This window comes from Arachis hypogaea, chromosome 2 (genome assembly GCF_003086295.3).
Source record: "Arachis hypogaea cultivar Tifrunner chromosome 2, arahy.Tifrunner.gnm2.J5K5, whole genome shotgun sequence".
NCBI lineage: Eukaryota > Viridiplantae > Streptophyta > Magnoliopsida > Fabales > Fabaceae > Arachis > Arachis hypogaea.
The window spans coordinates 78855146-78863532 of NC_092037.1; the positions used below are offsets into that span (position 1 = coordinate 78855146).

Below are 8387 nucleotides of genomic sequence, written 5' to 3' on the forward strand. Positions count from 1 at the left end.
CTGTCTACCTCAATGCCTTGATTAGAAACTTTATGGCCAAGAACTATTCCCTCTGTCACCATGAAATGACATTTTTCCCAGTTCAAGACTAAATTGGTTTCTTGACATCTTTTCAATACCAAGGCAAGATGGTTTAGGCAATTAGGGAAGGAATCTCCAAATACTGAGAAGTCATCCATGAAAACTTCAATGAACTTCTCTATCATATCTGAAAAGATGGAGAGCATGAAGTGTTGAAAAGTTGCGGGTGCATTACATAGCCCAAATGGCATGCACCTGTAGGCAAACACTCCATATGGGCAGGTGAATGATGTTTTCTCTTGGTCTCTTGGATCAACCACTATTTGGTTATATCCTGAATAACCATCTAGAAAACAATAATATGCATGTCCCGCAAGTCTTTCCAACATTTGATCCATGAAGGGAAGTGGGAAATGATCTTTTCTTGTGGCTTCATTGAGCTTCCTGTAGTCAATACACATTCTCCAGCCTGTGATGGTTCTTGTAGGGATTAGCTCATTCCTTTCGGTGATTCCTCCTTTCTTGGGAACCAATTGAACTGGACTGACCCATTGGCTATCTAAAATTGGATAGATTACTCTTCTCTGCCACAACTTCATAACTTCTTTCTGCACTACTTCCTTCATTGCTGGATTTAACCTTCTTTGGGGCTGAATGGAAGGTTTGGCACCTTCTTCTAGGAGTATCTTATGCATGCATATGGCTGAACTGATTCCTTTCAAGTTAGCAAGTGTCCATCCAATGGCATCCTTATGTTTTTGTAAGACTTGATGCAACTCTTCCTCTTGTTCTTGGCTGAGGGCTGAATTTATGATCACTGGATAACTTTTATTTTCTCCCAAGTATGCATACTTGAGAGTGGTTGGCAGTGCTTTAAGCTCCAGTTTGGGCACTTCTTTTCTTTCCTCCTTTTCTTCTAGCATGCCTTGAACATGCATTTTAGCGGCTGCAGCTTCATCGCTTACTGCTAATTCTTTTTCTGTTGATGCTTCAAGTTCTTCTTCAAGAGTTTCTTGTACCAAGGCTTCTACGGAGTCCAACCTCATACATTCTCCCAATGAGTTGTGTGGGTAACTCATGGCCTTAAACACATTGAATGTCATTTTCTCCTCGTGTAATCTAAATACAAGTTCACCCTTTTGGACATCAATAATGGCTCCGGCAGTGGCTAAAAATGGCCTTCCTAAGATGATGGAAGTCTTAGCTCCTTCCTCCATGTCTAATACCACGAAATCTGCTGGAAAGATGAAGTCTCCCACCTTCACCAACAAATCTTCTACTATCCCATGGGGAAATTTGAATGACCTGTCTGCTAGTTGCAGGGCCATTCTTGTTGGTTTGGCTTTCTCAATCTTCATTTTTTTCATCATTGCTAGAGACATTAGATTTATGCTGGCTCCTAAATCGCATAAAGCCTTTTCCACAGTAATTTCCCCAATGATACAAGGGATTTAGAAACTCCCAGGATCCTTCAATTTCTGGGGCAATTTGTGTTGGATGATGGCGCTGCATTCTTCCGTGAGTACTACAGTCTCATTGTTCTTCCAGCTTCTCTTTTTGGTCATCAATTCCTTCAAGAACTTGGCATAAAGTGGCATTTGCTCTATTGCTTCAGCATAGGGTATGTTTATTTGTAGTTTCTTGAAGATTTCCAGAAATCTTGAGAATTGGTTGTCCTCTCCCCTCTTCTTTAATTGCAGTTGTTGGGGGTATGGAGCCTTTGAGAGGCATGGTTTGAGCGCTTCTCCTTCTTGATGTGACTTAGGGGTTAAGGTTTGAGCTTCCTCATTTCCTTTGTTTTCTTCATCCAATTTCTTCTCTGGTGGTTTCTTGTGGGTTGATGAGCGGATAATTTATACGCTTTTTGGCATTGTTTTAAGTATATTTTTAGTATGTTTTAGTTAGTTTTTATTATATTTTTATTAGTTTTTATATAAAATTTACTTTTCTGGACTTTACAATGAATTTATGTGTTTTTCTTTGATTTCAGGTATTTTCTGGCTGAAATTGAGGGACCTGAGCAAAAATCTGATTCAGAGGCTGAAAAGCGCTGCAGATGCTGTTGGATTCTGACCTCCCTGCATTCGAAGTGGATTTTCTGGAGCTACAGAAGCCCAAATGGTGCGCGCTCAATTGCGTTCGAAAGTAGACATCCTGGGCTTTCCAGCAATATATAATAGTCTATACTTTGTCCGAGATTTGATGGCCCAAAAAGGCGTTCCAAGTCAGCTTCAGAATTCCTAGCGTTAAACGCCGGAACTGGCACAAAAGTGGGAGTTAAACGCCCAAACTGGCACAAAAGTGGCGTTTAACTCCAAGAAAAGTCTCTACACATGGAAGCTTCAATGCTCAGCCCAAGCACACACCAAGTGGGCCCGGAAGTGGATTTTTACGTCATTTACTCATTTTTGCAAACCCTAAGCTACTAGTTCTCTATAAATAAGACCTTTTGTTATTGTATTTTCATCTTGGTTCTTCTGGTTCCCTCTCTAGGGCCGAAGCCAATGATCACCATTATCACTTATGTATTTTCAACGGTGGAGTTTCTACACACCATAGATTAAGGTGTGGAGCTCTGCTATACCTCGAGTATCAATGCAATTACTACTATTTTCCATTCAATTCATCTTATTCTTGTTCTAAGATATTCATTCGCACCCAAGAACATGATGAATGTGATGATTATGTGACGCTCATCATCATTCTCACTTATGAACGCGTGCCTGACAACCACTTCCGTTCTACATGCAAACAAGGCTTGAGTGGATATCTCTTGGATTCTTTAATCAGAATCTTCGTGGTATAAGCTAGAATCCATTGGCGGCCATTCTTGAGAATCCGGAAGGTCTAAACCTTGTATGTGGTATTCTGAGTAGGATTCAGGGATTGAATGACTGTGACGAGCTTCAAACTCGCGATTGTGGGGCGTTAGTGACAGACGCAAAAGAATCACTGGATTCTATTCCGACATGATCGAGAACCGACAGATGAATAGCCGTGCTGTGACAGAGCGTGTTGAACATTTTCACTGAGAGGACGGGACTGTAGCCATTGACAATGGTGATGCCCAACATACAGCTTGCCATGGAAAGGAGTAAGAAGGATTGGATGAAGACAGTAGGAAAGCAGAGAGACGGAAGGGACAAAGCATCTCCATACGCTTATCTGAAATTCTCACCAATGAATTACATAAGTATCTCTATCTTTATTTTATGTTTTATTCATCTTTTAATTATCAATCCTCCATAACCATTTGAATCCGCCTGACTGAGATTTACAAGATGACCATAGCTTGCTTCATACCAACAATCTCCGTGGGATCGACCCTTACTCGCGTAAGGTTTATTACTTGGACGATCCAGTGCACTTGCTGGTTAGTTGTGCGAAGTTGTGATAAAGAGTTGAGATTGCAATTGAGCATACCATGTTGATGGTGCCATTGATGATCACAATTTCTTGCACCATGGGTCTCCTTCAATTCCTTCCCATTTCTGAGGGTGATGGCTTGACATTCCTCCTTTGGTATTGAGTTAATATTGCTGCAATTGTTGTGTCCAGGGGCTTGCTTGAATAAGAATTCAATCTGTGTTTCCAGTTTCTTGATGGCAGCATCTTGATTATGCATGTTGGATTGCACTTCTTCCCGAAAGCTTTACTATCTTGAATTTCCTTGCATAGATTTTCAAGTAGAGCCTCAATATTTGATAATCTCTCCTCGGTTATTGATGATGGGTTGAGATTAGGTGGTTGAGAAGGGTGCTTAGATGGATGTTTGTAGGATCTCTGTGAAGTGTGTTGATGAGTTGCATTGTTGTTGGAGTTAAGGTTGTGGCGTCTCTGATCTTACCCTTGGTCTTGTTGGTTTTCCCATCCAAAGTTGGGGTGATTTCTCCATCCCGAGTTGTAAGTTTTGGAGTATGGATCATGGAATTGTCTAGGTGAGTTTCCAACATAGTTGGCTTGCTCCCAGTCACCTTCTTCTCCTATGTTCGCTCCTTCTTGAGCTGATGATGAAGTGATGGCTGCTGCAACTTGGTTTTCCTCCACCTTCTTGGTAAGATCTGCTAGCTGCTTGGTGATCATCTTATTTTGAGCTAACAATGCATCCATGTGGTTCAGCTCCATTACTCCTCTGGTGTTACTTCTTTCGGAGGCATAGAAGTAGTCATTTTCAGCAACTATTTCGATGACATCTATGGCTTCTTCAATGGTTTTCTTCTTGTTTAGAGTGCCTCCTGATGAATGATCCACAACCTTCTTTGACTCATAGGAAAGACCTTCATAGAAGATGTGAAGTTGAACCCATTCATTGAACATATCTGGTGGGCATCTTCTTGTTAGGTCTTTAAACCTCTCCCATGCTTCATAAAGAGTCTCACCATCTTGTTGCCTAAAAGTTTGCACCTCAGCTCTCAGCCTATTGATCCTTTGAGGAGGGTAAAATCTTGCCAAAAACTTGTTCACCATATCTTTCCAATTTGTTAAGCTCTCCTTTGGGAAGGATTTAAGCCATTTGGATGCCTTGTCCCTGAGTGAAAAAAGGGAACAAAAGCAACCTATAGACATCTGGATGGACTCTATTGGACATCACAGTGTCACAAATTCTCAGGAAGGTGGTTAGATGTTGATTGGGGTCTTCTTGAGCACTTCCTCCAAATGAACAACTGTTTTGAACAAGAGTGATGAGCTGGGGTTTTAGTTCGAAGTTGTTGGCATGTATGGTGGGCTTCTGAATGCTACTTCCGCAGTTTCCTGGATTAGGATTGATATAGGAGCCTAGAACTCTCCTTTCTTGCCCAACACGGTTTGCATGGCCTTCTCTGGCATGATTGTGAGCTTCTTCTTCATGATTGTTCTCCAAATTTTCTTCCATATTGGGTTCAAAGTACTCTTCCTCTTCTTCCTCAGCATCAATAATTCTTTTCCCTCTTGCTTCCCTTCTTAGTCTCCAAAGGGTCCTTTCAGGTTCTGAATCGAAGGATGTTGAAACTCCTTCTCTTCTCCCTGTCATACAACAGACAGATTTCACAACAGGAGATAAAACGAAGAAACTATTCTTGTTAGAGTAATTGTTAGTGTGAGTATTGCAATTTATTAAATAGTTAGTGGGTTAGTAAGCAGAATTGTAATTATCAAGAAAGAAAGAACGAAAAATAAAGAGGGTGAAAGGGCTGAGGAAGAAATTAAAACAAACTAAAAGAAATTTGACTGAGTCAAATAAACAAAAAGAAAAATGCTCAATCTAGTGATCTTCAAACTTAATCATTGTTGATTCAAAATCAATCCCCGGCAACGACGCCATAAACTTGATGCATGAAAACTTGTCTCTCAACAAATTTCCCTTCGGCAAGTATACCGAATTGTCGTCAAGTAAAACTCACAATAGAGTGAGATCGAATCCCATAAGGATTGATTGGTCAAGCAACTTTAGTTAGAAGAATAGGCTAGTTGAGCTAAACAGAATTTAGATTGAGAACTTTCGGAAATTTAAATGACTGGAAAGTAAATAACAGAAATTAAAGTGCAGAATCATAAATGGGGATTTGGGGTAATGAGCATGAAAATAAATGGCAGAAAGTAAAGAGAATGGGTAAGATTAGAAATGGGGAAATCATTGGGTTCAGGAGATGTTGCATTCTCCGGATCAAGTTCATTCTCATCTCTTCCTCAATCAATGCATTCATTGATCTCCTTGGCAATCTTAAGTGATTGGATCCCAATTCCTTGGCAATCCAATCTCTCTAAGCTTGAACAATTGCCCAATTCCTTGATTTAATTGCTCATGGGAAGAGATAAAGTGTGGTCACTGATTATACCACATGTATTTCCAAATTAAAGTATTCGGAGGATTACATGTTGGTGGACGAAATTGTGATTGCCCTCTTTGTATTTGCATGAGATTTATTTAATGGCTCTTTGGCATATGTGATCACAACTACGTTCAACTTAACCAGCAAGTGTACTGGGTCATCCAAGTAATACCTTACGTGAGTAAGGGTCGATCCCACAGAGATTTTTGGTATGAAGCAAGCTATGGTTACCTTGTAAATCTCAGTTAGGTAGATTAAAAGGTTTTGGGTTTCAAAAATTAGTTAAAAAGAAAATAAAAGGGATAGAAATACTTATGTAAAGCAATAGTGGGAATTTCAGATAAGTGTGTGAAGATGCTGTGCTCCTCTCGTATCTCTATTTTCTTATTACATTCATCCAATCCTTCCTACTCCTTTCCATGGCAAGCTGTATGTAGGGCATCACTGTTGTCAATGGCTACATCCCATCCTCTCAGTGAAAACGTTCCTATGCTCTGTCACAGCACGGCTAACCATCTGTCGGTTCTCAATCAGGCTGGAATAGAATCCCTTGATTCTTTTGCGCTTGTCATCACGCCCAGCCTTCAGGAGTTTGAAGCTCGTCACAGTCATTCAATCCCAGAATCCTACTCGGAATACCATAGACAAGGTTTAGACTTTTCGGATCCTCATGAATGCCGCCATCTATCTAGCTTATACCACGAAGATTCTGTTGGGGAATCTAAGAGATATGTGTCCTGCCTAAAGTAGAACGGAAGTGGTTGTCAATCACACGCGTTCATAGGTGAGAATGATGATGAGTGTCACGGATCATCACATTCATCAAAGTTAAGTATAACGTATATCTTGGAATAAGGATAGAAGAGAATTGAATAGAAAGTAATAGTAATTGTATTGAAACTTGAGGTACAGCAGAGCTCCACACCCTTAATCTATGGTGTGCAGAAACTCCACTGTTGAAAACACATAAGTAAAAGATTCAGGCATGGCCGAATGGCCAGCCCTCTCCATGATCAAGAGACTGAATAGTCAAAAGATTAAACTGTCAAAAGATGTCTAATACAATAGTAACTTATCCTATTTATACTAGACTAGCTACTAGGGTTTACATGAGTAAGTAATTGATGTATAAATCCACTTCCGGGGCCCACTTGGTGTATGCTTGGGCTGAGCTTAATCTATCTACGAGCTGAGGCTTTTCTTGGAGTTGAACTCCAAGTTATAACGTGTTTTGGGCGTTCAACTCCGGATCATGACGTTTTTCTGGCGTTTAACTCCAGACAGCAGCATGTACTTGGCGTTCAACGCCAAGTTACGTCGTCAATTTCCGAATAAAGTATGGACAATTATATATTGTGGGAAAGCTCTGGATGTCTACTTTCCAACGCCGTTGAGAGCGCGCCAATTGGAGTTCTGTAGCTCCAAAAAATCCATTTCGAGTGCAGAGAGGTCAGATTCCAACAGCATCAGCAGTTCTTTTGTCAGCCTTTTTCAGAGTTTTGCTCAAATCCCTCAATTTCAGCTAGAAATTACCTGAAATCACAGAAAAACACACAAACTCATAGTAAAGTCCAGAAATGTGAATTTAACATAAAAACTAATGAAAACATCCCTAAAAGTAGCTTGAACTTACTAAAAATTACCTAAAAACAATGCCAAAAAGCGTATAAATTATCCGCTCATCACAACACCAAACTTAAATTGTTGCTTGTCCCCGAGCAACTGAAAATCAATTAGGATAAAAAGAAGAGAATATACTATAAACTTCAAAATATCAATGAATATTAATTCTAATTAGATGAGCGGGACTTGTAGCTTTTTGCTTCTGAACAGTTTTAGCATCTCACTTTTTCCTTTGAAGTTTAGAATGATTGGCTTCTCTAGGAACTTAGAATTTCGGATAGTGTTATTGACTTTCCTAGTTAACCATGTTGATTCTTGAAAATAGCTACTTATGTGTCTTGGCCGTGGCCCTAAGCATTTTGTTTTCTAGTATTACCACCGGATACACAAATGCCACAAACACATAACTGGGTGAACCTTTTCAGATTGTGACTCAGCTTTGCTAGAGTCCCCAATTAGTGGTGTCCAGAGCTCTTAAGCACACTCTTTTTGCTTTGGATCACGACTTTAACCACTCAGTCTCAAGCTTTTCACTTGGACCTTCATGACACAAGCACATGGTTAGGGACAGCTTGATTTAGCCGCTTAGGCCTGGATTTTATTTCCTTGGGCCCTCCTATCCATTGATGCTCAAAGCCTTGGATCCTTTTTACCCTTGCCTTTTGGTTTTAAGGGCTATTGGCTTTTTCTGCTTGCTTTTTCTTTTTCTTTCTATTTTTTCGCCTATTTTATTTATTTATTTTTTTTTCGCAAGCTTTTTACTTTTCACTGCTTTTTCTTGCTTCAAGAATCAATTTCATGATTGTTCAGATCATCAATAACATTTCTCTTTGTTCATCATTCTTTCAAGAGCCAACAATTTTAACATTCATAAACAACAAGATAAAAAATATGCACTGTTCAATCATTCATTTAGAAAACAAAAAGTATTGT

The 8387-nt window shown here is 39.8% G+C and overlaps 1 non-coding gene across 1 annotated transcript; it reads left to right on the forward strand.

Annotated features, from left to right (window-relative positions):
• The first annotated feature begins 4333 nt into the window (after positions 1-4333).
• Positions 4334-4440, forward strand: LOC112762684 (small nucleolar RNA R71). Its single transcript, XR_003182746.1, has one exon. It is a non-coding gene; the product is annotated as a small nucleolar RNA R71 (small nucleolar RNA).
• The last annotated feature ends 3947 nt before the right edge of the window (positions 4441-8387 follow it).